Source organism: Gobio gobio, assembly GCF_949357685.1.
Source record: "Gobio gobio genome assembly, chromosome: 11".
NCBI lineage: Eukaryota > Metazoa > Chordata > Actinopteri > Cypriniformes > Gobionidae > Gobio > Gobio gobio.
Genome location: NC_137104.1, coordinates 17,532,903 through 17,558,865, shown reverse-complemented (window position 1 = coordinate 17,558,865; position 25,963 = coordinate 17,532,903). Strand labels below are relative to the sequence as shown.

The window sequence follows — 25,963 nt, the reverse complement described above, 5'->3', positions numbered from 1 at the left end:
GAAGAACTAATATTATGGTTTGCCGTTTCTGTGAAGACCACGTGAGTGTGCATTCTAATTTCTGGACTGGCACTTTATCGAGTCGGCCAACTTCTTGAACGTCGTTGCTCATATATGAGAGCAGCTGGTGATTCGATAGCTGCAGAAGTTTGGACTCGTTTGATTTGTGGCTTAGCCGTTCCCCCGACACATAGGCAAAACCCAGGCTAAGTGGATTTGTTTTCAGTTGTGGTCAAAGCCAGCCATGCATTTTCTCTCTGTGGAAGACGTTTTTGATTAGCCGTCCGATTTAGATGTTTGTGTATGATATACTGTGATCAAAGTGAGACGAAGAACGATCCCCTTGGGGAAACAATTCGTGGCTTTACGAAATGAATGGGAAATATATTTATGACCCCTCAAACCCTGCCAAGCACCCAGCTGCACTGATCACAGTCGTGTCTAAACAACACATGATGAATATGGCCCGTCAGAAGCGGTCCCAAACAGACAAATCAATAAAACACGCGCAAATAAACACAAATCAAGACAAACATGACTTAGGTATGAAAAATACACCACGGATCACAAACAAAGTCGAGCACAAACAAACGTAGGTAAACAAGCAAGACTTTTTTTCTGTTTGTCTTTCCAAACAAACCTATCTTTCGTAAGATTTTGTTGATTTGCCGTTGGTGTGATGTCTCTTTCTCTGAAAATTCTTTGAAATACTGTGCAAAGAAGTAGGTAGGGATGGTTCACCCAAAAATAATTACCCTCATGTTGTTCCAAACCTGTATGACTTTCATTCTTCTGCTGAATACAAAAGAAGATATTTTGAAGAATGTTTCTGTTCCCATTGACTTCCATTATATTGTTTGACCATACAATGGAAGTCAATGGGTTTGGCTACCAACATTTTTCGCAATAGCCCCTTCCACACATAAGCCGCGTTTCCACCAAAATTACCCGGAACAATTTATCCCAGGAACTTTTTCTCCCCAGGCTGGTTGCTGTCTTCGTAGGCAAACTGGATTTTGTCCTCTGTATCGTCCTCCGCATATAAGCTTAATAAAGCCTTAACCTTGTCGTTGGTCCATTGTCGTGTTTTTAAACTCCATTGTTGATTCGAATAGCAAAGAACTCTTACTGCTAGTCCTTCTGGAATATATCGCAGCTTTCATTGGTCAAGGACCGCCCAAGAGACGTTTGACTGACATGTAAAGCAACCAATCACAGTTCGCTTTGTTCCGTGTCATGTTTAGGAGCGTGAAAATGTAAAGTCGATGTCCCTGCAATAACAGACCGGCATGCATCTATAAATTATTAATTCAAGAACGTTGTGCAAGTTTGCTGTAACAATGAAGCCGTGACCTTTATAAACTTTTGAAAATCCAGCCTTTAGTTGATCCTGATAAGCGCTCGTTCTCAAGGCGTCACTGCATTTGTTTCCAGGCGGACCGTTAAAGAACTCAACACACACGGACATCTTGTAGAATTCAACCAATCAGATGATGACTTCGAAACTCCTGAAGTGTTTCCAGATAAGTGTGCCATATGCATCAGACATTCAGCCAGCGGTCCTTGGGCGTGACGTTTGAGGCTGAGACTTTTACAGACTTTTAAAAATGGTGGTTGAAATAAAATGCTGCATGGAGTCAACCAATCAAAATGCTGTGCAAACTCAGCATGTTCACCCAAAAGTTCCTGAACTTTGAAAAAAGTACTACCTTGTGAGCCTGAGACCCTGGTCTCTGTAGTCAAAACACACGAGTACCATCTCAAAGTTCCTCGGGAAAGTTTGTGCGATGGAAATGCAGCTATACAGTCTTTACTGGTAAATTACCAGTAAATTACCGGTAAGAGATCATGTGTGAACAGGACCTTTTTACCAGTTTACCAGTAAGGGCAGAATGAAGATTACCGGTATGAGCACGTCCGAAGTCAGAACGCGCTGACGTAAGTCTACTTTGGGCCAAAATCAAGTTATTATGGAGATGATTACACTTTGCTGTTTACAGAAAGCTTTTTAATAGTTTTTTCTATTTAAATGGGTTCGGGCCAAATTCCAAGCTCGAAGCCCTCCCTCCGGACAGCACGCCAAATACGCATTTAAATTTACTCTCTATAAATTATATGTAAGTGTGAACTCGTGAAGCCTCTCGAGACCCAGTTTTCTTTTCCATTCATTAACGCTGCGGCTCTTCAGTTGAAAACTATTATGCATGTCTCGTGTTTCTGTCAGGACCACTATCGTCAAAGATGATTGATTGACTATTAGCATATAGTTTGGATTGGCGGTATGGTTCTTTTCTGGGCAAGAACTCCCTGCGCATCCATGCAGCCTAGCATGGATAAGAGCAGGGAGAGCAGCAATAACCCCCTAATGGTAAACAGAACAGAACCAACATAATGTATTGCAGATATCATTAATGTTGATCATTAATAATTCAGGAATTTAGTCTGATTCAAGGGGAATCAGAATACCAAATCCTGACTGGACAAGACTAGGAGCTGGGTAAATGAGCTCTGGAGAAACGCGATTGATGCTGATAGTACTGAAGGAGCTTATATATGTATGCTGTGATAGATGTCATTTTCCTATAGGTAGACAGTCAGCTGATGCAAGCTTGACTAATGTTACCTGCCAGAAATGATGCCTGTAGTAATGGTTGTTTGTACGGGAAGAAGGAGGCGGGAACCGGCGAACATTCAACAAGTTTTAATCAAAAATAAAGACAAAATAAATATGGCGGCGGCAGCCCCTCGCGGCCGACTGCCGCCTACACACAAACACAAATAAACAAAACGTGAAAATAATAAGCTGCAGCCCCTCACGGTCGACTGCAGCAACACATAACAAAACATAAATAAAATACAACATAAAAACCAGGCCTGGTCCTCTCTCGTCCCTCACTGTCGTCGCTCCTCCTTTATACTCCCTCACTCCTCCGCAAGGGCCGAGATCGCTGCGGCTCGCAGCTGGCGCTCATCCTCCCTGATGAGCGCCGCCTCGTCCCGCCCTCACGGTCCCTCGGCCTCGCTGCTCGCCACAATGCTATATGCTTGTTTTTTAAGAGCAAAAGCTCATTCTGTTTGATCATCCCCTTACGCCTGTCACTCAGACGTCAACAGATACAGATAGTGAACAGACAGTGAAACTAACGTATATAATTTTTCGATGACTGACATCACAGAATTTACTGGTATTTTGTGTGAATGGTCTCCTACCGGTAAAAAGCAATGTCGTTGCTTGTGTGAACAGCATATTTGTGTATTTACCGGTAAAGTAATTCTGGTAATTTACTGATAATTTACCGGGATGTGTGCACCTTTTTGTGTTTTTAATGGCATATTTTGACTATATTTTGTGTTCAGAATGACATGAGGGTGAATAAATGGCAGAATTTAAGGGACAATTCACCCCAAAAATGCACTTACCTTATTACAAACCTGAATACAAAAGATTGCAACACTTTTTTTTCATACAATGAAAGTCAAAAAAAAAAAAAAACATTGAAAAAATAAACACCTGCACATTTTTCAAAATATATTTTGTGATATTGAAATGAAATGAGGGTGAGTAAATTATGACAATTTTTATTTTTGGGTGAACTATCCCTTTAATTCAGAGAGTTGTTACTGACAAATGTAACCCAGGGCAATTATCTTGAAGCAATAAGCTTCAGGCACAGTTTTATTTGCACAGAGTGCAAGATAATCTCATTTCTTCCTTGCTTTTAAGTAATTATGTAGGTTTATATTGTTCTCCTGAGCAAATAGAAACTTCCCAGTCAGTGCGTGCATTGCATGAGGAAGATTTTTTTTTAAATGCAGTTGTTTTGGAATACCTCTGGCCCATGTTACTTTTTGATCCTGAATGAACCTTCTACCTTGACCCCACAGGGAACAACTTTCCTTTAGCAGGAAGGGTAATGTTGTCATTTCTCCATGCCATGCCAAGAACAACATAGCCAACTGAAGAGTTTTCCACACAGGGTCTGAGTGTCTGCTCAGCCTCCTTCCAAAAAGTGATTTAGGATAATTTTCGGTGCAACTGTAGGTGTTGATGGATGATGTTCACTGAGGTACGATACCCCGTATGCCACGTGACTGTTGTTATTTTCCTTCTGATGGCTGAACGGGCCCAATCTTTTCTTCGTCTTTCATCAAGGAACAAAAGAAACGGTTATTCAGGTAATGAAACTTGGACATTTTATAGAGACTCCGCGTCGGTGAAAGACATGTCTAGAGAGTAAAATGACTACGGATACGCCTGCTCTGAATTTGTCAGTTTCTACAAACCGTTTAGGTCAAGGCCAGGCCATGATGCATCTGGGACACATTAAAAAAGGCCATCTGTGAAAAATCTACAACTGATACATGTTTATTTAAGTAATTAGAAACAACTTGGAATTAAAATCACTGCGCATCTTCTGTATTTGCCACTTTTGAGAATATCTATTCAGATATAAAAATATAAAAAATGTATTCTACACATTAAAAATAAAGATTCTTCATTGGCAAGAAGAACCATAAACATCCATGGAACCTTTTAATGTCACAAAAGGTTCTTTAGAGTGGAAAAATGTTCTTTAGATTATTTAATTTTTTTCACTGAAAGGTTCTTTGGGGAACCAAAAATGGTTCTTTACTGTGAAACCCCCCTTTTGAAACCTATATTTTAAAAAGTTTGTACACCTTTTCTTTCACATTATTTTATTCCACTGTATGTTTGAACCTGCTTGAATTATGAGGATTATGCAGTGAGACAGATTTAATAATAGCAGTTCAGACCAATCCAGTGATGTGGTTTAATCATAATATCGCATATTCTGTATTCGGCTAGGGCTCAGGAAACTCTTCTGAATCTTAAGAATATGGCCGGAGAATACAAGATGACGAAATGCAGGAAACCACAAACCCTCCAATAAACTGGCAGGGGACCATGACTGACGGCTGTTTTAGCCATTTAGAATCTTATTTATTGGCACAACAGTCACTTTTACTACAGAAGATCTGGGCCAGGAACTGAAACTAACAGCGTAAAATGTGACTTCACACCTGGAGCATTAAAACCACAAGTCACAAAAAATAATCCTCAGAACAGACAGGAGAAGAACTCCAATAATTATGGAATTATGAATAAAAGAAAGTAAATATTATAATAGAAAAGTTATAGTCTATGTTTACTTTTTTTCTGTAACATACACTTTAATTGACAACTGGCATTTAGGTCAAAAACATTTTTTGATGGGGTCTGGGGTAAAAAAACTCAACAAGACCAAACCACATACATTGAATTAGTTTTTAATGAATTAAAATTCATTAAGTTAAAGGGGTGGTAAAACACGATTTCACTTTTCTAACTTTAGCTAGTGTGTAATGTTGCTGTTTGAGCATAAACAACATCTGCAAAGTTACAACGTTCAAAGTTTAAAGCAAAGGGAGATATTTGCTTTTAAAGAAATCGATTTCTAAGGACTACAGCAAACGGCCGGTAGGGACTACAGACATTCCTCCAGGGTCTCTGACATCACCAGCCCCAATATTTACATAAACCCCTCCTCCGAGAATATTAAATAAGGGGGGCGAGGCCATTTTTTATTGCTGTGGGGAAAAGTTGTTGTAGTATAGTTAGTAGGCTGGAGTGTTGTCGCTGCAATGCAGACGAAACACTGTTATTTTCATCCGGATTGCAGGTCCACTTTGTTCAGCCTTCCAAGGGACGGGGAGTTAGGGATCAATGGTTAAAATGTATTTTTAACTCGGTCCCTCATAATTATTACCCAAATCTCGCTCTCTGTGCTGCACATTTTACGGAGGAAAGCTTCCACAATCTTCGCGAGTTCAATGCAGGATTCGCACAACGGCTTGTCCTGAAAGATGGATTTAAAAACAGAAGCTGTTTACGGGCTACAACCTGTAAGTATGATTTATTTTTCGGCGATGTGTTTTCCTGTAATAGTTTGTATTGTTAATTGTACGTTGTAGCAAGGAAGTAAACAGATGACAACGCTGTTTGGCTCTGCAAACCATTTAAATGTTAAATGCTCATTCATACTTAACGTTATCCGACAAACACCTAACGTTACAAACTTTTTTTAAATCTCAACAGCGAACTTGGAATTAGTGTAAATTATTCTGTGATTAGAGCTTTTATGTATTGTTTATCTGCATGCTTGTTTATCTACGGGCATGCTAAACATGGTTCTGTGTTTGATTTGGCTACTAGTAAAGCCAATGTTTAGTGTTCGTTTTGGGTTAATAGTTCTTGCGACAGATATTTGGCTATAATCGTTCTAAAAATACAAAAGTTAAAGTGCCATTCAGTAGCGATCACTATAGATCCGCAGTCTTTACTCTTGAGGACTGAACAGGTTCTGCTCGATCATCTTCACTAAAATTGTCTGTGTCTGATTCGGGCTCAAATTGGTATGGTTTTATTGACGCCATTGTTTCTAATACTACCAAAGCACAGTCTACCGGTAAAGGTAAGGGGTGTGACGTTTCCGACAAACGTGGTGCACTAGGCGGTTAGCGAATCACAACACACTGGGCCACCTAACCAATCTGAGCCCATTGCGTATTTTTGAGGGACCGGCTTCATAGAACCCGGAAACCATCAGATCGTTTTTACAAGGAGGGACAGAGCAGTGTAGAATAAAGGTAAAATATATGAAAAATAGGGGTGTAACGATTCATCTTCTACATCGATGTATCGATTTATTTTCCTACGATCTAACTACATCGATCTGTGCTCGGCAAGTTGGCCTTCCGGACGACATATATCGATCTAACATCGTTTTAAAAGGTAATCAATCGATTGTATCGATCATAGGAAATAACGCATTGGATTTAAGCACGTCAGACTTTAAATGGATGTTTTTTCTTAGCACTTTTAATGATAAAGGCGTTAAACGTTACTCGATTCAGTTTGCCTATCTGTGACATCATCGCAACGCACGCACCAGCAGCAGCGCTAAGAAAACAAAACATAGCATGGCGGATGGCAGAGGAGAAGCCAACCAGCGAGAAATTATCAAGTCACCAGGAGAAAGAGCTAAGTTAGTAACGTGTTACCTGTACTTTCAACCCTTGCTAAATGTTACCTGTGCATTCCTGACACCAGTGTGCCAGCAGAGCGAGTTTTTAGTACTGCTGGCAACATAGTGAACGCACAGAGAAGTGTTCTGCGGTCAGATCATGTTGATATTTTTGAAAAAGAAATATGTAGAGTCATTGAAGAGTAGTTGGTTACATTTTATCTTTTGTTAAATATTGTTTGTTTATTAAACTGAGAGTAGTAGCAGGTTCAGCCAGTTTATTCAAACTGAAGAAATGTTGGTTGCACTTTATTTTTGATATTAATATTGTATTTGTATAATTTTAATGTTGAAAAACAACAGCAAAAGTAACAGGTACACCTACTATTAATTAAACCTGAAGAGAAGTTAGTTGCACTTTATTTTTGATATTAATATTGTAATATTATTATGTTGGATAACAAAAGCAGAAGTAGCAGGTTAACCTACTGTTGAAATTTTGGTTGCACTTACTGGGCTTTTATTGAAAATGTATTGAATATTGAAAATGAGAGCAGAAAAGGTTAACTTCCTGTTAATTCAACCTAAACTGTTGGTTGCACTTTATTCAAATAAAATTTGAATGCATTTGCCATTAATTGTTGTTTACTTGTTTGTTTATATCCATAATAAATGGATATGGATACCTGATTCCCTTACAAGAAACAACAGGAATCTAGGAAACTTCACCTGCACTGACCAGTATCCAGATATTTATTTCAGTCACACAATTTTTGGCTAAAAAGTTACTGAATCGATTTCAAGTCACTGAATCGTTTCGGATCGTATCGTTCTAAATGAACCAAAATCGTCCTTGAATCGTATCGACAACCTCAAATCGTGATACGAATCGAATCGTTGTTAAAACGAATCGTTACACCCCTAATGAAAAATAATGCAATTTTTTAAAAACGAAGCATGAACATGTTACAGTGCACCCCACAATCACAATCAAGCCTTCGAAAGAATGTGTTTTACCACCCCTTTAATATTACAACAAAAAAACAAAAAAATGCAATAAATACAAATGATAACTACAAGCAACATTCTTGCATGCAAAATATTATGGTTGCATCTGATTTAGTGTGCCTCCCTACTAAGCAGGCGAAAAACAGTTTGTGACAAAATAATTATGTCAGAATTCACAGTCCTCATAAAAGAGTTGGGAAAAAACCCATATGCCTACGATGGACACTTTACTATCCCATGAGGCCACAGGAGAGGATTTGCGATGGTAGGTCACATGATAATGACAGCATGGCGGATGTAGTACGTCCAGATTACAAGCATACTACACACATTCATACTATATAGAACACCCCGCCAACACGTAATGTATGCATGTGTGAGCATGTAATATGAATTGCACAAATTCACGTTTTTGTACATGGAGACAGTAAAGGCAATCGTTTTCAAAACCTTGCACTAAGAAACCCGTGTAAAAAAGTTTGCGTTTTCAGGCCCCCAAAAATGAATGTAAATGAATGCCCAAAATGCATAAAAAGTTGAAAACCCTAAATGTGCTGTATAACTGTCTGAATCGGAAATCACCCCCTAAACCCTCAATCACTATTCCCTACATTAGTTCAGTAATACAGTTCACTTGAAGGAGTGAATGGAAACTAGTGAGGGAATTCAGACAGCCGTTGAGTGTACATCAGCTGTACACCCATGATTGCGGTGCAATGTGGGATAGAATGAGTGAACTTGATGATGTCTACTATGGTTTCAGGCAAATGGCTATCCCCTAAAATAATGCCATATGAGGGTATAGTGGACGGTTTCCGATTCAGCTACTGTCTTTGTACACTTACCAGCCACTTTATTAGGTACACCTATTCAACTGTTCATTAACAAAAATATCTAATCAGCCAATAACATGGCAGCAACTCAGTGCATTTAGGCATGTAGACATGGTCAAGACAATCTGCTGAAGTTCAAACTGAGCATCCGAGTCATTTACATGACTTTGAATGTGCCATGGCTGTTGGTGCCAGACGGCTGGTCTTAGTATTTCAGGAAATGCTGATCAACATGCACAACCATAGGGTTTACAGAGAATGGCCCAGCAGTTCTGAGGCTACAAATCACACAGGCTCACCAAAAATTGGACTATAGAAGAAAAAATGTTGTCTGGTCTGATGGGTCTCGATTTCTACTGCAACATTCAGATGGTAAAGTCAAAATTTGGCATAAACAACGTGAAAGTATGGATCCATCAGGCTTTGTATCAACGGTTCAGGCTGCTGGTGGTGTAATGGTTTTGAGGGTATTTTCTTGGCACACTTTGCGCTCCTAAGTACCAATTGAGCATTTTTTTAAATGCCACAGCCAACCTGAGTATTGTCGCTACTTCCAGCAAGATAACGTGCCATGTCACAAAGCTCACATCTGCAAAAACTGTGTGATGCTTTCAATATGGACCATATAACCCAACACAGCTGGGTCAAATTAACTGAGTTGCCAAAATGACCCACAATGGGTTGTTTTTAACTGTAAATGTTTTAAAATAAAGTTAACATTCAAAGAAATATGAATTATATTTTAATGAGGATTTTATTTAATTTAATTTAATATTTTTCACACTCAAAAAAAAAACAATTCTCACATCATGCTCAAAAGTTGGCAGAAAGTTCCCTTTGACTGAAAACACAAACATGTGTACCACAAATGCGATTTTTCCATTCAGGACCACAATCCAAGACTTGCAAGTGAGAAGTGATAGCGCATTAGTTTAACAGTTTGGCACCAGCTGAGTGTTTAATGTTTGGGATTCAAGAGGACAGCTTATCATAATTTTATTGATTTATCTTGAGAGGACTACATCATGTATTTGTGGCGAAGCACGCTCATTAATCTTTAGAAGTGTAGAAAGCAACCTCCAGAAATGTTCCTTGGCAGCAGGTTTGCAGTAGAACACTGAGCGGGGGGAAATGATTGTTATCAAGTTTGTCCAAATGGTGGCGATACACAGACCCAGGCAGATTATTTCCAGAACCTTCCACTGCCTGTTCTCACTGATTGAGCCTTAGTGCAGAATGCAAAGTGCAGCTGTTGGTTTACTGTCAGGGACTTGGTTTCCCAATTAACTGTCTGATCCAATCTCTCCTTGTATCCCAGCCCACCTGTATACACACACTCCATGACATTCCAGTCATTCCAAGGCACTCCCAAACACTCCCTGCCTCCACTGGAGGACCACCTGCACTACTCCACACTCTAGAGTCAAGCTCGGCAGCATATCTGCTATTCAGTTCATTTAGGAATTCATTTATTCATTCTCTACTTCATAAAAACATAGATAGTACACTTAGACATGTGTAGTCTGAAATATTTCTTGTCCATGACACGACAACAATTTAGGAGTCTATCGTAACTATTGTAACAGACAAAAATATGGTGTGGTCTGAACCCGGCATTAGCCTCTCAGCAGATACTTGTGCCGCTACATTAGGGAAGAACAAAACACTAAACTTGGTTAAATGGATAGTTCACCCAAACATGAAAATTCTGTCATTAATTACTCACCCTCATGTCGTTCCAAACCCATAAGACTTGCGCTCATCTTCAGAACACAAATTAAGATATTTTTTATGAAATCTGAGAGCTTTCCATGAACACTATATTGCCAAAAGTTTTGGGACGTGTGCCTTAACATGCACATGAACTTTAATGACATCCCATTCTTAATCCCTAGGGTTTAATATGAAGTTGGCCCACCCTTTGCAGCTATAACAGCTTCGACTGTTCTGGGAAGACTTTCCACAAGGTTTAGAGTGTGTTTATGGGAATTTTTGACCATTCTTCTAGAAGCGCATTTGTGAGGTCAGGCACTGATGCTGGATGAGAAGGCCTGGCTCGCAGTCTCTGCTCTAATTCATCCCAAAGGTGTTCTATCGAGTTGAGGTCAGGACTCTGTGCAGACCAGTCAAGTCCTCCACACCAAACTCGCTCATCCATGTCTTGATGAACCTTGCTTTGTGCACTGGTGCGCAGTCATGTTGGAACAGGAAGGGGCCACCCACAAACATCCCCACAAAGTTGGGAGCATGAAATTGTCCAAAATGTCTAGGTATGCTGAAGCATTAAGAGTTCCTTTCACTGGAACTAAGGGACCAAGCCCAACCCCTGAAAAACAACCCAACACCAAACTTTACACTTGACACAATGCAGTCAGACAAGTACCGTTCTACTGGCAACCACCAAACCCAGACTCGTCAGACTAGAGTCCAGTGGCGGTGTGCTCTACACCACTGCATCCGACACTTTGCATTGCACTTGGTGATGTAAGGCTTGAATGCAGCTGCTCGGCCATGGAAACCCATTCCATAAAGATCTCTACGCACTGCTCTTGAGATAATCTGAAGGCCACATGAAGTTTGGAGGTCTGTAGCTATTGACTGCGACTTCTGCGCACTGTGTGCCTCAGCATGCGCTGACCCCGCTCTGTGATTTTATGTGGCCTACCACATTGTGGCTGAGTTGCTGTTGTTCCCATTTGCTTCAACTTTGTTATAATACTACTAACAGCTGACCGAATATTTAGCAGTGAGGAAATTCCACGAATGGATTTATTGCGCAGGTGACAACCTATCACGGTACCACGCTTGAATTCACTGAGATCCTGAGAGCGACCCATTCTTTCACAAATGTTTATAGAAGCGTCTCCATGCCTAGGTGCTTGATTTTATACACCTGTGGACATGGAAGTGATTGGAACACCTGAATTCAATGATTTGGAGCGGTGTCCCAATACTTTTTGCAATGTAGTGGATATTGATAGCCTGACGTCGTCATACTGAGATTCTAGGATACGAACAAGTTCTCCGTATAGGATTAGAATTCAAAGTGCTCTTTGGTGAAGTGGATGATTACGATACTGTTGATCATCTGTCCATCATCGTTTAAAGCCCGCCCTGACAATTTGATTGGTCCGAACAGCTCTGGTTCGGCCATAGTTGCTCCACAACGGATCAAGTCCAGACCGAACTTCCCGACCTCAAATGTTGTGGGCGGGGCTAAGTTCGGCTGTCATCCAGGCTATAGTAGATTGAGTTGTTTAGTCCAAATTTTCTGAAGAGACACGATTGCTTCATATGATGAACAGATTTAATTTATAGGCTTTTATTCACATATAAACATTCATCAACTTACACATCAGTTGTGGTAAACGGAAGCTCAAGCATGCTTGCTTGACATGTGAGAACCAATGAGGTCTGTTATGCAGCACGTTTGAGCTTCCCCAATGAGTTTTGTGAGATTTGTTCTTGCAGGTTTGGTTGAGCTTTTTGTTCACTGATCATTGTTTATATGTGAATAAAAGCCTAAATTCAAAAAATTTGAAATTATTAAAAATAAAATTTTATGTTCGACACTACACCATCAATATACTATAAGCATCAAACTGTTGGCAGTTTTCACATAATTGCCCTGATTTATGATGAAGCAAAAGGTTATTTAAGGTCAATATTCAGAGTTTGGATCAGAGTGTTGAATCAGTCATCGTGTGGCAGAGATCCCACGCACAGTGATGATAGGTCGGTCCACCCTGCGTTTCCTCACATCAGACCGGCACAGGGGAACCTGATACATCTTCACTTATTCTGAACCCTGTTCATTTAACCTGCCGTCTGAGTCCAAGTCAAACAGCTGTGGCTACTGTGAACACTACAGCAAAGATAAGTTACCACGCAATGAGAAAAAACAACAGGCCCAACTCCCATCGCTCCGCAGGCGAGGAAATTTGTGTGGATAGGGAAGATCTGGTTTAAGTTGTGCGTGGACAGTCATCAATCCAAAACACTCCCCCCTCTCCCAAAAGACAAAAACATCCACATGCTGGATGCACCGATGCAGTAATAAGACCCATGGCTGCAAATTTTCCAAATTGAAGATCAACTGGGCAATGACACTCCTTCTTGGTCCAAGAGTTAAAGGAGTGCCCAGATATTTCTATGGACCTGAATCAAGGAACATCACAGCTTATCCCATCTAGGTCTTTGTCCGGAAGGATCCGTGGGTAAGCGCTTGGTTTCTGGGCTTTGTGCCGAGAGGAACACCTGCAGTGGAGAATTGGGAGAAATCTTGAGACTCTGGGAGAGAGCAGAGCTGTGATGTGCTGCTTAATAAGGCTTTCGTGTAAGATCCATTTCCCTCCATCCTTACAAGCATCTGGCTCCAACAGTAAGAGCGAGATATATATCCTCTTTGATCTATTGTAGAGTGTGGGTCAGATATGCTTAACTTTGAGAATAAAGTACATGTACCAGACCACAGTTTTCGTGTGTGATGCATCGTCCCCGCTGTGTTACAATGGAATTTAAGGCAATCTATAAATGACCTAATATGACAACTATGTGTGTCCTTTTTTGGACCTTGTAGACAACTAGTGTCCTCTAATGAAGTTTATGATACTGCAGCAGTATCTGGGAGAAACAAAGAGGTTTTACTGAATAAATACACTTTTACAGGATTAAGTCAGCTAAATCTGAAAATTCTGTCATTATTTACTCACCCTTGTTGTTCAAAAAGTGTATTTTGTCTGTAGAACACAACAGGATACATTTTGAACAATGTACTAGATTATCTTTTCAATGCAGCTACAATAGTGACTAAAAATGAACACAAAGCAACATAAAAGTTTCACTGAAAACTAAATAAAACGTAAATGTCTAAGTAATGATTGCAATCAGAATTGCCATTTGTTTTAATTCTGTAATGTTTCATTCTTAGAAGAAAAGGTTCTATATAGAAACGTAAAGGGTTATTTTAGGAGCTTCATAATGTATTTACTTTTTGGGTTCCCACCATGAGAAATTTTGTTTTAAATTTTATTATTATTTTTTTTTTAATTAACCAGCTCATAAACACATTTTATCACCAGCAATTACCCATTAAACATGGAAGTATTATGCAATCATTTAAGACATTTCTCCTTATATTGAACATTTTTGGCATAAAGTGTTCATTAAAACTGAATCAAGAACCATAGGCTTCTAGAACCCCACTGAACCTTTTTTTTCTATGATAGGCTTGGGTAAAGTGATGGGCACTTGAAATATTGAACATATTTAAATAATATAATTGATAAATACAATGAAATAAACCTATTAGTTTGGATAAACTATCCCTTTAATTGTTGTTCAGCACAGACACGCCTGAGAAAGTGTCTGTACAATAAGCTACCAGTTTTGAAAAAGTTTCTTACTGTGGCCTTAGTATTTCATACAGTAAAACTCTATGCCAAAAGAAACACTGTTGACTTCTATTAGTTTCTTGGGGGCTACAGTTTTGGATGTACAGTAGGGGCCAATTTGGCTGCAAACCCCCATTTTTTCTCTCCCGCAAAGAAAGAAGCTAAAGACATACTTCTTACAGCATGGATGAAGATAAATTACAATAACACTCAAAGAACTGAAGTGAACTCCAAGTTATGTTTCTTCATGTTTATACAGTCTACCTTAGACAGGTCTTATTGTCAATTTTATAAGAAGACCATTACTCCTTTATAGATTCAATTACAGTTCAATTTGTTTTGTAGAGTGATATAATTTTAACACCATCAGGGTTGTGCATCACGCTTAGTGAGAGGGCAAGTGACAAAAACTCCTTTTGCCTTGAGAGTGAACAAATGCTTTACAGCAGCCGAAATAATATAATTATGCGCACAAGCATAGAGTGTAAAATGAACCAGTCAAACTATGATAATGATTTTACAATAATGACCACTTAAGGTGTGGTCACAAGAGTCTTGTTTACTCTTGTAGCCAGGGCCGTTTCTAGCCATTTGATGCCGTGGGCGAAATCCTTATTGGTGCCCCTAGTCAAATTTTAAAAAGCAACATTGGTATTACTGGCATTAATTAACAAATACATACTACTAAATTATATTTATATATATTTGTTAATAAGGATTAAAATGAATACCAGTAATACTATTGTGTAGCCAGATGGCTGTTTAGCCCTGGGCCTATATAATATATATATATGTGCAATCTAGCCTGGATGCCAGCCGAACTTAGCCCCGCCCACAACATTTTTACTCGGGCAGTTCGGTCTGGACTTGCTCAATAGAGAAGTAATTATGCCCGAACAGAAACTGTTCGGACCAATGAAATTGTCAGGGCGGGCTTTAGAAGATGATGGACAGATGATTAACAGTAACGTAATCATCCACGTTATCAAAGGCGCTTGGGTTGAGTTTGTTCTAATCCTAAACGGAGAACTTGTTCGTATATGCATTCACCTTTACTATTTCTCTCAGAAATGATGATCGTGTTGGTAAGTACTCTGTGTATCCTTAAATTCTTTTTTTTACAACAACGGCAAAGATCGTTTACACTCATCTTTTTCTTCTAACGCTAGGCTACTTATTCCAGCGTGCGTGCAGACAGGGTTGCCAAGTTTTTACAACAAAACCCGCCCAATTGCTAACGTTCCTCAAAACTAGCCAAAAACAAGCCTAATAGCTTTCCGGGGGGGTTCTCCGGGGAAAAAAGGCATTTGGGGGATAAAATATGTGTTATTTTGGCAGGGTTGGCAGCTAAAAATCGCATTCCTGGGTCTGTATATCACATAATTGGGGTCGCTTCAACCCGCGGACATAGCAACACAGTGCAGTTGAGTTCTGTTGACATTTGACAACTAACGTTATGCGTCGCTCCATTGCTCTGATTGGTTGTAGGTCTATCCAATTGAGGTCTTTCCTGGTTCGGTTGAAACACGCCCCATAACCACAGCCCAACGGAGCAGTATCAGACTCATATTCTGACTAGAATTGAGTATGACGACGTCAGGCTATGTGCAATCCCTAGTTGCTAAGAAATTGTTCTCAGACATAACTACATAATTATTATGTGTTATTATTACATTTCACATGAAAGTAATAAGAATAAATACTGATTCAGTGTGTTTTTTATTACTCAATGATGCTTGAACTTCCCCAATAATGCAACGCTTTGCCCTATGTGTACAACACTGCTTGCATTAAGCACAATTATAACTGAATGAATCGATTCAGCATTCAACACCATCCGTAAAGATGCATTTATTTCGACATAGTGATTTAATAATGGATGTATTAATGTTGTGAATTAGCACATTTTATTTTTTCACCATTTTTAAATTGGCCGTTAAAGTTTTATATGGGACACCTAAAAACACTCTGATTCTTTTAACAATGCATTGGCGCAAACACCTTTTGGAGGTGCAAGTTATGGAAGAAAGCTTTATAGAGTCAAAATATAACACACTCACTTCAGCATGAAATCCTTTTTTTATGCTGGAGTGTGCAGTTATATTTTGCCTCTAACATAAACAAATGCTATCTGCCCATTTCACAGTGTGATTTCTCGACTGCCACAAAAACTACAAAATTGACTTTAAAAACTAAAGTCTTAACAAAATACATATTTGTGCACTTTTTACTTTACCTGTTTTTTTTAATTGGCCTTTAGTTTGAATTTAGCTTCATTGTATGGTTTAAAAAAAGCGTTAGCTTGCCAGAGCATTGACCAAGCTCTTTGGTCTAATGGTGTTGTTGAGCGCTCCAAACGCAGTTTTTTTGACAGTAATTGACAGTACTCTGATCCAATGGCATGTAGGAATCGTCAGATTGACAGTTCTCTGATCCAACAGTGTGGGGGAACTAGTGGGGACGGCAATAACATTTTTGGGTGGCCGTGACACCCTTTACACACAAAATCTAGTGCCAGATATGTGCTCATTGGCGCACTGATGGCGCCCTAGGCGACCGCCTAGTTTGCCTATGCCTAAAAACGGCCCTGCTTGTAGCCCTCGATTCCTGAAAGAGGGAACATAGACGTTACGTCGATACTGATGTATTGGGGTCTAAATTTGGATCCCAACCACCTTCAGGTAGTAAGAAGAAGACTGTCGAGTGAGATTTGCAGGTCAAGCCACTCCACTGGACATACGGGTATATAAGATGGCCTGCAAATCACTTTAACATCTCTGTTTCCTCCTTCAGGGAACAAGGGTTACAAGAGTAATCGAGATGTTTCCTTTCAATCACATTCAACGTTACGTCGATACTGATGCATTGGGGTCCCTATGGAAAGCGCCACAACCACTGACCCACTGAATCACATCATGGGCATCAAGCCCAGTACAGGGGCTGACCGACTGGGCATGCATCTCGAGTACTGAGCCAGGTGTCGGACACAACCGTCACATCTGACTGCCGAAGGATGCTTGGAGGAAACTCCATCCAGGGTTTGCCAATTGGGGAACTCGGTTGGAGAGTCTAGAAGGCGCTCTAACACAGAGCCTGATTACCCGCCACTTACCTATTATACAGTTAAGACACGGGAAGAAACTGGCTCCGCACCTGGAGTTTAAAGAATCTCGCAAAGGTATGAGGTGTCGCCAAGCCCACAGCTCCCCTGATGTCTGCTAAAGAGGTGTCATGCGCTAATGCCCTGGAGGAGGCTACACTCCTTGTAGAGTGAGTTCTAACTCTAAAGGAGCACGGCATGCCTTGAGTTTGGTATGCTATCAAGTGGGCCAACCTCTGTTTGAAGACAGCCTTTCCTTTCTGCTGACCTCCAAAACAGACAAAGAACTGCTCTGAGCTCCTGAAGCTCTGCGTCTGTTCCACGTAGATTCGCAGGGTGCGAACGGGACAGAGCAACATAAGGGCTGGGTCTGCCTCCTCCAGGAGAAGCGCTTGCAAGTTCACCACCTGGTCCTGAAAAGGAGTGGTGGGAACTTTGGGCACATATCCAGACTGGGGTCTCAAATTTCAGGCTTGTTTCGCTGATCGAAAATGCCTGTATGTCCCTCACCCTCTTGATGGATGTAAGCGCAGGTGTATAAAATCAAGCACCTAGGCATGCAGACGCTTCTACAAACATTTGTGAAAGAATGGGTTGCTCCAGGAGCTCAGTAAATTCAAGCTCAGTACCGTGATTGGTTGCCACCTGTGCAATAATAAATCACGCTTCTCTGTCTGGCAATCCGATGGACGAGTCTGGGTTTGGCAGTCCTGATCTCAACCCGAAAGAACACCTTTGGGATGAATTAGAGCGGAGACTGCGAGACAGGCCTTCTCGTCCAACATCATTGCCTGACCTCACAAATGCGCTTCTAGAAGAATGGTAAAAAAATTCCCATAAACACAACTTGTGGAAAGCCTTCCCAGAAGAGTTGAAGCTGTTATAGCTGCAAAGGGTGGGCCAACTCCATATTACAGATTACTACGGATTATGAATGGGATGTCATTAAAGTTCATGTGCATGTAAAGGCAGACGTCCCAAAACGTTTGGCAATATAGTGTATTTTATAACCTTACCTGTATAGAGTGCTCCAGCAATTGTTGTTGTTGTTTGTAGGCCAACCCGGAAGTTAGCATGGTTCCCTCGGAAAAAACCCAATAGGATTTTTTCCATTTTTCTTTTTGGATTACAGCAGAAAATAAGATATGTAACCAACAAAAGTTTATGATTCTTATGTTTTGTTCATCATGCTAATCTTCACAAAAGAACAGATCTCTTCACAAATCTTCACAAGTCTCAGATTTTTTCTTTGAAAGCCTTCAGAAAATATGAATATAATTCAGTCTTTCTTGTGTTTAATGTGAAATGTCTTTCTTTTTTTCTTTTTCTTTTTTTTCAAGAGCTTTGAGCTAAAATGATTTGCACCAAATTCTGACATAAAGTGACATGAAAACATATCTAAATCAAATTCATGGATCCTCCAGGTTATTTCTCTCTCTTTGGCAGTCTTTGTTTCTGTCTCCAGCTCAGCTTTTCAGTCATCAATACATTATGCCCTGTTCATTTCCTTCATGCTGACTGACATTGTGTCCTTGGCCATCTGGCTTTTTCCGAGCTTTAGACTCTGACTGTACGTCAGTAAAGGTCACAAGGGCCTTTTTCTACCAGCAAATAGGAAAAGGTAATGGGTGCTTCTTGTTCTCTGGTTTCCTTTTAATAATAGTCTTAATTTAGGAATTGTGGAAATTAGGTGATTCACCACAAACCTACACTTACATAATTTCCTCAACAGACTGAAAGCATGAATTAACACACAAATATTACTTCAAGTATACTACTTCAAGAAATAGATATCTTTCTAGTAACGGTAATGAGACTTTTCAGGAGGTTCAGCTGAGGAACCAAACTCAACAACCCGGAAACAGATATTTAAACTGAAGTGGACTGATGGAAGAAGACTAGAAAGCTAGGAGGGGAACATTTTTAAGGCTGACCACAGGTGTGGTCACAAATGCACAAATACAACAAACAGAGGATTAGAGCAGTGGTTCTGGATCCAGATTTTACATTTGGCCTTAAGTGGCAACCCAATACAGTACCAAAATTGTTTACTGTATAAAATTAAATTTCAATGGTTTCATGCTCTCAGCAGCCAATAATTCACCCCTGAAAACACATTGTGGTCGGCACAAACCATGTTTATCCTCAGTGCAAATGAACCCATATTATATGCAGTCTGAGGCATATTTTCTTTTACTTGTGTAGTTTTGTTGATGGGTTTTGAGGATGAGGGCATGTCACGCAAACTAGTTGAACTCCTGGTTGTGACCCACTTAAAACTACACTCTCTGAAAAAATGTCAAAAGGTACTACCTTAAAGGTACTAATATATGCACCATTTAGGGGTAAATAATGTACAGAGGTGTACCATTTGAAAGGGTTCCACCCCAGTAACAGCTTTTATAAATTTTTTCCCCTGAAGTGAAGCTATAAAAAAGTCCATGGGAGATATAAAATAAGTGACCACCTCTTTCATCATGCTGTTTCACCTGAATCTCCTAATTGCCCACCAGAGAGAAAGAACGGCTGTTGAACCTCCACATTTATCATCCATTGTGAGAAGAGCCCTTAAGGTGAAGACAATACAGTCCTCCAGGCCAGTGTGTGTTTAAATAAAAAACAAGCGCTTTGACTATTTATCAGTTTAATGCATTTTGGTCAGCGGATAAACTGTGTTGAGACACAAATGACCTGTAGAAAACAAGCAAACCCATGCTAGCCTCTGGCCTCCAAATAGTTCACACAAAGGTGTCTCACTTTTCCTCTCCACTGAGAACACTTGACACTTTGTCCTTGCAAAAGTGGCGATAAAGCAAGCACGAGGGAGTTTTGGCCCCATAAGTGTAAGGTCAGGCAGTGTCTCATACAGTGCTCTCATTCACTCTTGTAATAATCCTGTAACACGTCTTCCTGTGTGAAAGGACAAGTGACCCTTAACCCCACGACCTGAGGTTTGTGGAAACAAATCATACCGTCATCCGAAAAAACCCTCCAAAGCATCTCGGCGTGGGCCCTCGCACCTGGGCCTCCTTCAGTGTTGATCCTTTTCATTATAAATTATCACACCAATGAATACAGCTCATCCACCTTTATTGCCCGCAAAGGCGTCCACTGGCGTTATTAGATTCATGCGAAAGCCACATGTGCTAATGGCAGTTCCTCACACGAGTTTTGACTGGTCTTTCATCACTCTCGCTTCCCCCACACGTTTCTGCCGAAGTCTGGCATGTGTTAAACTGTCCGGAAAGTAAGAGAAAGAAAGTGGGAGAAGGAGAATAACAACGGGCCAGGAAGAGTGGGAGGTGGGAAGAGGGTCTGAGTGAGAAATAAGGAAACCAGCTTTACTTGCATCATCCATAACTCGAAATTGATTGGAAACAGTGTTGGGAAGTAACTGAAGGTATTGAATCAATAAAGAAGATTACTGCTATACACTGCATTTTAGACCTTCTTAATGAAATATGTTTTATAAAAAATATGACATAATATGCTATTAATTAATTCATCGTAAATGAAAATGTGATAATATTTAATAAAAGCCCTCAAATGAAGATAATTTAAAGACATTAAATTACTGTGGCAGTGTTGTTATTGTTAACTGAAACAAAAACCAATGATGAAAAATGAGATGTTGTCTGAAATACAGTAAATATGTTTAAGTTGAAGAACTTCAAAATTACTAAAGCTAAAACTGAAATAAAAATAAATCAGATATAAATGCTCCTCCTTGAACTGCCACCTTAACGTGGTGGAGGGGTTTGAGTACCCGAATGAACCTAGGAGCTATGTTGTCCGGGGCTATATGCCCCTGGTAGGGTCTCCCAAGGCAAACAGGTCCTAGGTGACGGGTCAGACTAAGAGCAGTTCAAAAAACCCTTATGATGACCAAAAATAAGAGGACCGTGACGTCGCCCGGTACGGCGCAGCCGGGGCCCCACCCTGGAGCCAGGCCTGGGGTTGGGGCTCGTATACGAGCGCCTGGTGGCCGGGCCTTCCCCCACGGGGTCCGGCCGGGCTCAGCCCAAAGGAGCGACGTGGGGACACCTTCCCGTGGGCCCACCACCCACAGGAGGGACCGTAAGGGGCCGGTGCAGAGAAGATCGGGCAGCAGTCGAAGGCAGGAGCCTAGACAACCCGATCCCTGGACACGGAAACTGGCTCTTGGGACATGGAATGTCACCTCACTGCCGGGGAAGGAGCCTGAGATTGTGCGTGAGGTTGAGAGGTTCCGACTAGAGATAGTCGGAATCACCTCTACGCACGGCTTGGGCTCTGGAACCACACTCCTCGAGAGAGGATGGACTCTTCACCACTCCGGAGTTGCCCATGGTGAGAGGCGGCGGGCTGGTGTGGGCTTGCTTATAGCCCCCCAGCTCTGCCGCCATGTGTTGGAGTTCACCCCGGTGAACGAGAGGGTCGTTTCCCTGCGGCTTCGGCTCAGGGATAGGTCTCTCACTGTTGTTTGTGCCTACGGGCCGAACGGCAGTGCAGAGTACCCGGCCTTCTTGGTGTCCCTGGGAGGGGTGCTGGAAAGTGCTCCGACTGGGGACTCCGTCGTTCTACTGGGGGACTTCAACGCCCACGTGGGCAATGACAGTGACACCTGGAGGGGCGTGATTGGGAGGAATGGCCCCCCTGATCTGAACCCGAGTGGTGTTCAGTTGTTGGACTTCTGTGCTAGTTACGGTTTGTCCATAACGAACACCATGTTCAGGCATAAGAATGTCCATCAGTGCACATGGCACCAGGACACTCTAGGTCGTAGGTCAATGATCGACTTTGTGGTCGTTTCATCTGACCTGCGGCCATATGTCTTGGACACTCGGGTGAAGAGAGGGGCGGAGCTGTCAACTGATCACCACCTGGTGGTGAGTTGGATCCGATGGCGGGGGAGGAAGCTGGACAGTCCCGGCAGACCCAAACGTACTGTGAGGGTCTGCTGGGAACGTTTGGCCGAGTCTCCTGTCAGAGAGATCTTCAACTCCTACCTCCGGCAGAACTTCGACCGGATCCCGAGGGAGGATGGAGATATTGAGTCCGAATGGACCATGTTCTCCACCTCCATTGTCGCTGCGGCCGCTCGGAGCTGTGGCCGTAAGGTCTCCGGTGCATGTCGAGGCGGCAATCCCCGAACCCGGTGGTGGACACCGGAAGTAAGGGATGCCGTCAATCTGAAGAAGGAGTCCTATCGGGCTTGGTTGGCTTGTGGGACTCCTGAGGCAGCTGACATGTACCGGCAGGCTAAGCGGACTGCAGCCCGGGTGGTTGTGGAGGCAAAAACTCGGGCCTGGGAGGAGTTCGGTGAGGCCATGGAAAAGGACTATCGGCTGGCCTCGAAGAGATTCTGGCAAACCGTCCGGCGCCTCAGGAGGGGGAAGCAGTGCCCTACCAACGCTGTTTACAGTGGCGATGGGCGGCTGTTGACCTCAACTGGGGATGTCGTCGGACGGTGGAAGGAATACTTCGAGGATCTCCTCAATCCCGCCATCACGGCTTCCATTGAGGAAGCAGAGGCTGGGGGCTCAGAGGAGGACTCGTCCATCACCCAAGCTGAAGTCACCGAGGTGGTCAAGAAACTCCTCGGTGGCAAGGCACCGGGGGTGGATGAGATCAGCCCTGAGTACCTCAAGTCTCTGGATGTTGTGGGGCTGTCTTGGCTGACACGCCTCTGCAGCATCGCGTGGCGGTCGGGGACAGTGCCTCTGGGATGGCAGACCGGGGTGGTGGTCCCTCTTTTTAAGAAGGGGGACCGGAGAGTGTGTTCCAGTATGGGGTCCGGGGTCCTTTGCTAAGGGCTGTCCGGTCCCTGTACGACAGGGAGTTTGGTCCGCATTGCCGGCAGTAAGTCAGACTTGTTCCCGGTGCATGTTGGACTCCGGCAGGGCTGCCCTTTGTCGCCGGTTCTGTTCATAATTTTTATGGATAGAATTTCTAGGCGCAGCCAGGGGCCGGAGGGTGTCAGGTTTGGGGACCACGCGGTTTCGTCTCTGCTCTTTGCGGATGACGTTGTCGTGTTGGCTCCTTCTAACCAGAACCTTCAGCATGCACTGGGACGGTTTGCAGCCGAGTGTGAAGCTGCTGGGATGAGGATCAGCACCTCCAAATCCGAGGCCATGGTCCTCAGTCGGAAAAGGGTGGTTTGCACTCTTCAGGTTGGTGGAGAGTTCCTGCCTCAAGTGGAGGAGTTCAAGTATCTAGGGGTCTTGTTCACGAGTGAGGGGAGGATGGAACGGGAGATTGACAGACGGATCGGTGCAGCTTCTGCAGTAATGCGGTCGATGTACCGGTCTGTTGTGGTGAAGAAAGAGCTAAGCCGTAAGGCGAAGCTCTCGATTTACCGGTCAATCTACTTTCCTACTCTCACCTATGGTCATGAGCTTTGGGTCATGACCGAAAGGACAAGATCCCGGATACAGGCGGCCGAAATGAGTTTTCTCCGCAGGGTGGCTGGGCGCTCCCTTGGAGATAGGGTGAGGAGCTCAGTCACTCGGGAGGAACTCGGAGTAGAGCCGCTGCTCCTCCACATCGAGAGGGGTCAGCTGAGGTGGCTCGGGCATCTGTTCCGGATGCCTCCTGAACGCCTTCCCAGGAAGGTGTTTCGGGCATGTCCAACCGGGAGGAGGCCCCGGGGAAGACCTAGGACACGCTGGAGGGACTATGTCTTCCGGCTGTTCTGGGAACGCCTCGGTGTACCCACGGAAGAGCTAGAGGAAGTGTCTAGGGAGAGGGAAGTCTGGGCATCTCTGCTTAGACTGCTGCCCCCGCGACCCGGCCCTGGATAAAGCGGAAGAAGATGGATGGATGGATGGACAGATATAAATGTTATATATATAAATATATCGGTTCAAGTTTAATACTCCCTGGTCCTCGTTGTATTATTTAGCAACTTTTTGTTTTCATGTATTCATCCAGATCTCACCAAAGTCATATCATTCTCTATATGACATATTGTATAAGATTTATTACATGCAAAGTAATTGTCTGTCTTAAAGTTGCATTCAGTAATTTTACTTTCATTAAAAAGTTTACACTCATCTACAATCAATATACTTTTGATAATTAGTAAATAATTTCACATCAGGTATATCAGTATACTAATCACACTGTTTTATTTTACATGGAGCCCCTCATGAGGGCCGAAATGTTTATATCACATGACCATCTGATGAGCCCTTTCAATTAATCAACCCAATTAGCAACAGGAGGAGTATATATATATATATATATATATATATATATATATATATATATATACATACAGCAGATTTATCTCTGTCCCACAACAGCATCCCTTCTCCACCCCATCTCCTGACTCCTAACTATTCCTATCCCAGGCTGGGAAGGGGAGCACTCTGGTCCGGGCTAAATTTCGAGCTCGGAGCCCTCCCCTCAGACAGCACGCCAAATATGCATAACCTTTACTTTATTTAATTATATATAAGTGTGAGCTTGTGAATCATTTTATTTCCGTAACAGCCATCACTGAATACATTTGCACACAGAATAAACGAATGGCATTAATAAGCAAAAACTTTTATGTGATGTTTCATCCACACCACTAGGTGTCCCATTTCCTGGGAATCAAACCCACGACCATGGCATTGCTTGTGCCATGTTCTACTGAGCTATAGGCTGTGTTTAACTCCACTTTTAGACATACACATGCAAACTTCCCTAAGCACTTTCCCTCGGGGGAATCCTCACCGCCATTTTGATGTGCGTTCAACTTCATCAAGTGGGCGAGGGAAGTTTATTTGGACAGACCTTCAACCCCTCGATTTTGACCAGTTTTGCAATGTAAGTAATGAATGACGAACATCCAAGTTAACTAGACAGACGGAAGATAGTGAGGGAAGCTAGGGCATAAAAAAAGTGTTAGGCCATAGAGTGCAACAGTCAGGTTCTGGAAGTAAAAACTCCATAGGGAAACCTACTGTGAGTTAAAAGGTTGTTAATTGATGGCAAATGCTTTTGTTAAAACCATCAATTTGCATTATTTTTTAAATAAATGTTTAACACTGAATGTTTGGTGAAAAACGTCTCTGGTTACGTATGTAACCTATGTTCCCTGAGAACAGGGAACGAGACGCTGCGTCAGCTGACGCTACGGGGAACGCCTCCAGCGTGACAGGTGCCTGAAATCACAATTACAAAACGTCAATCCTATTGACCGGCGACAGCCCATGACGTCATCAAGGTGCAACCAGGAAGTATAAAAGGGCGCCTTGCCAACATGACAGTATCTAAACGTCTGAAGGGACTGTTTGGCAGGCAAGCCTTGCGGCATGGCAAAGCGACGCAGCATCTCGTTCCCTGTTCTCAGGGAACATAGGTTACATACGTAACCAGAGACGTTCCCTTTCGAAAGGGAACTCGCGCTGCGTCAGCTGACGCTACGGGGAACGATATACCAACGCCGCCATGCCGAAAGGAGTGCATGCCCACTGGCAGTGACAACTGTCAGGACAAGCAAATTCAACTGAAAAGCCTGAACCACTCCCCTTCTGGTCACATTAGGCTGTCAGTGACAGCGCTCCCTACGGTCAAAGCCCAAGCTATAAACCTGAGAAGGAAACTTCGCATACTACATGAAGTCCTACCCTG

At 42.3% G+C, this 25,963-nt stretch overlaps 1 protein-coding gene across 1 annotated transcript in view; it reads right to left on the bottom strand.

Annotated features, from left to right (window-relative positions):
• bzw2 (basic leucine zipper and W2 domains 2) overlaps positions 1-25,963 on the bottom strand; it is a 440,416-nt gene that overhangs the window by 131,718 nt on the left and 282,735 nt on the right. The window lies entirely within an intron of this gene.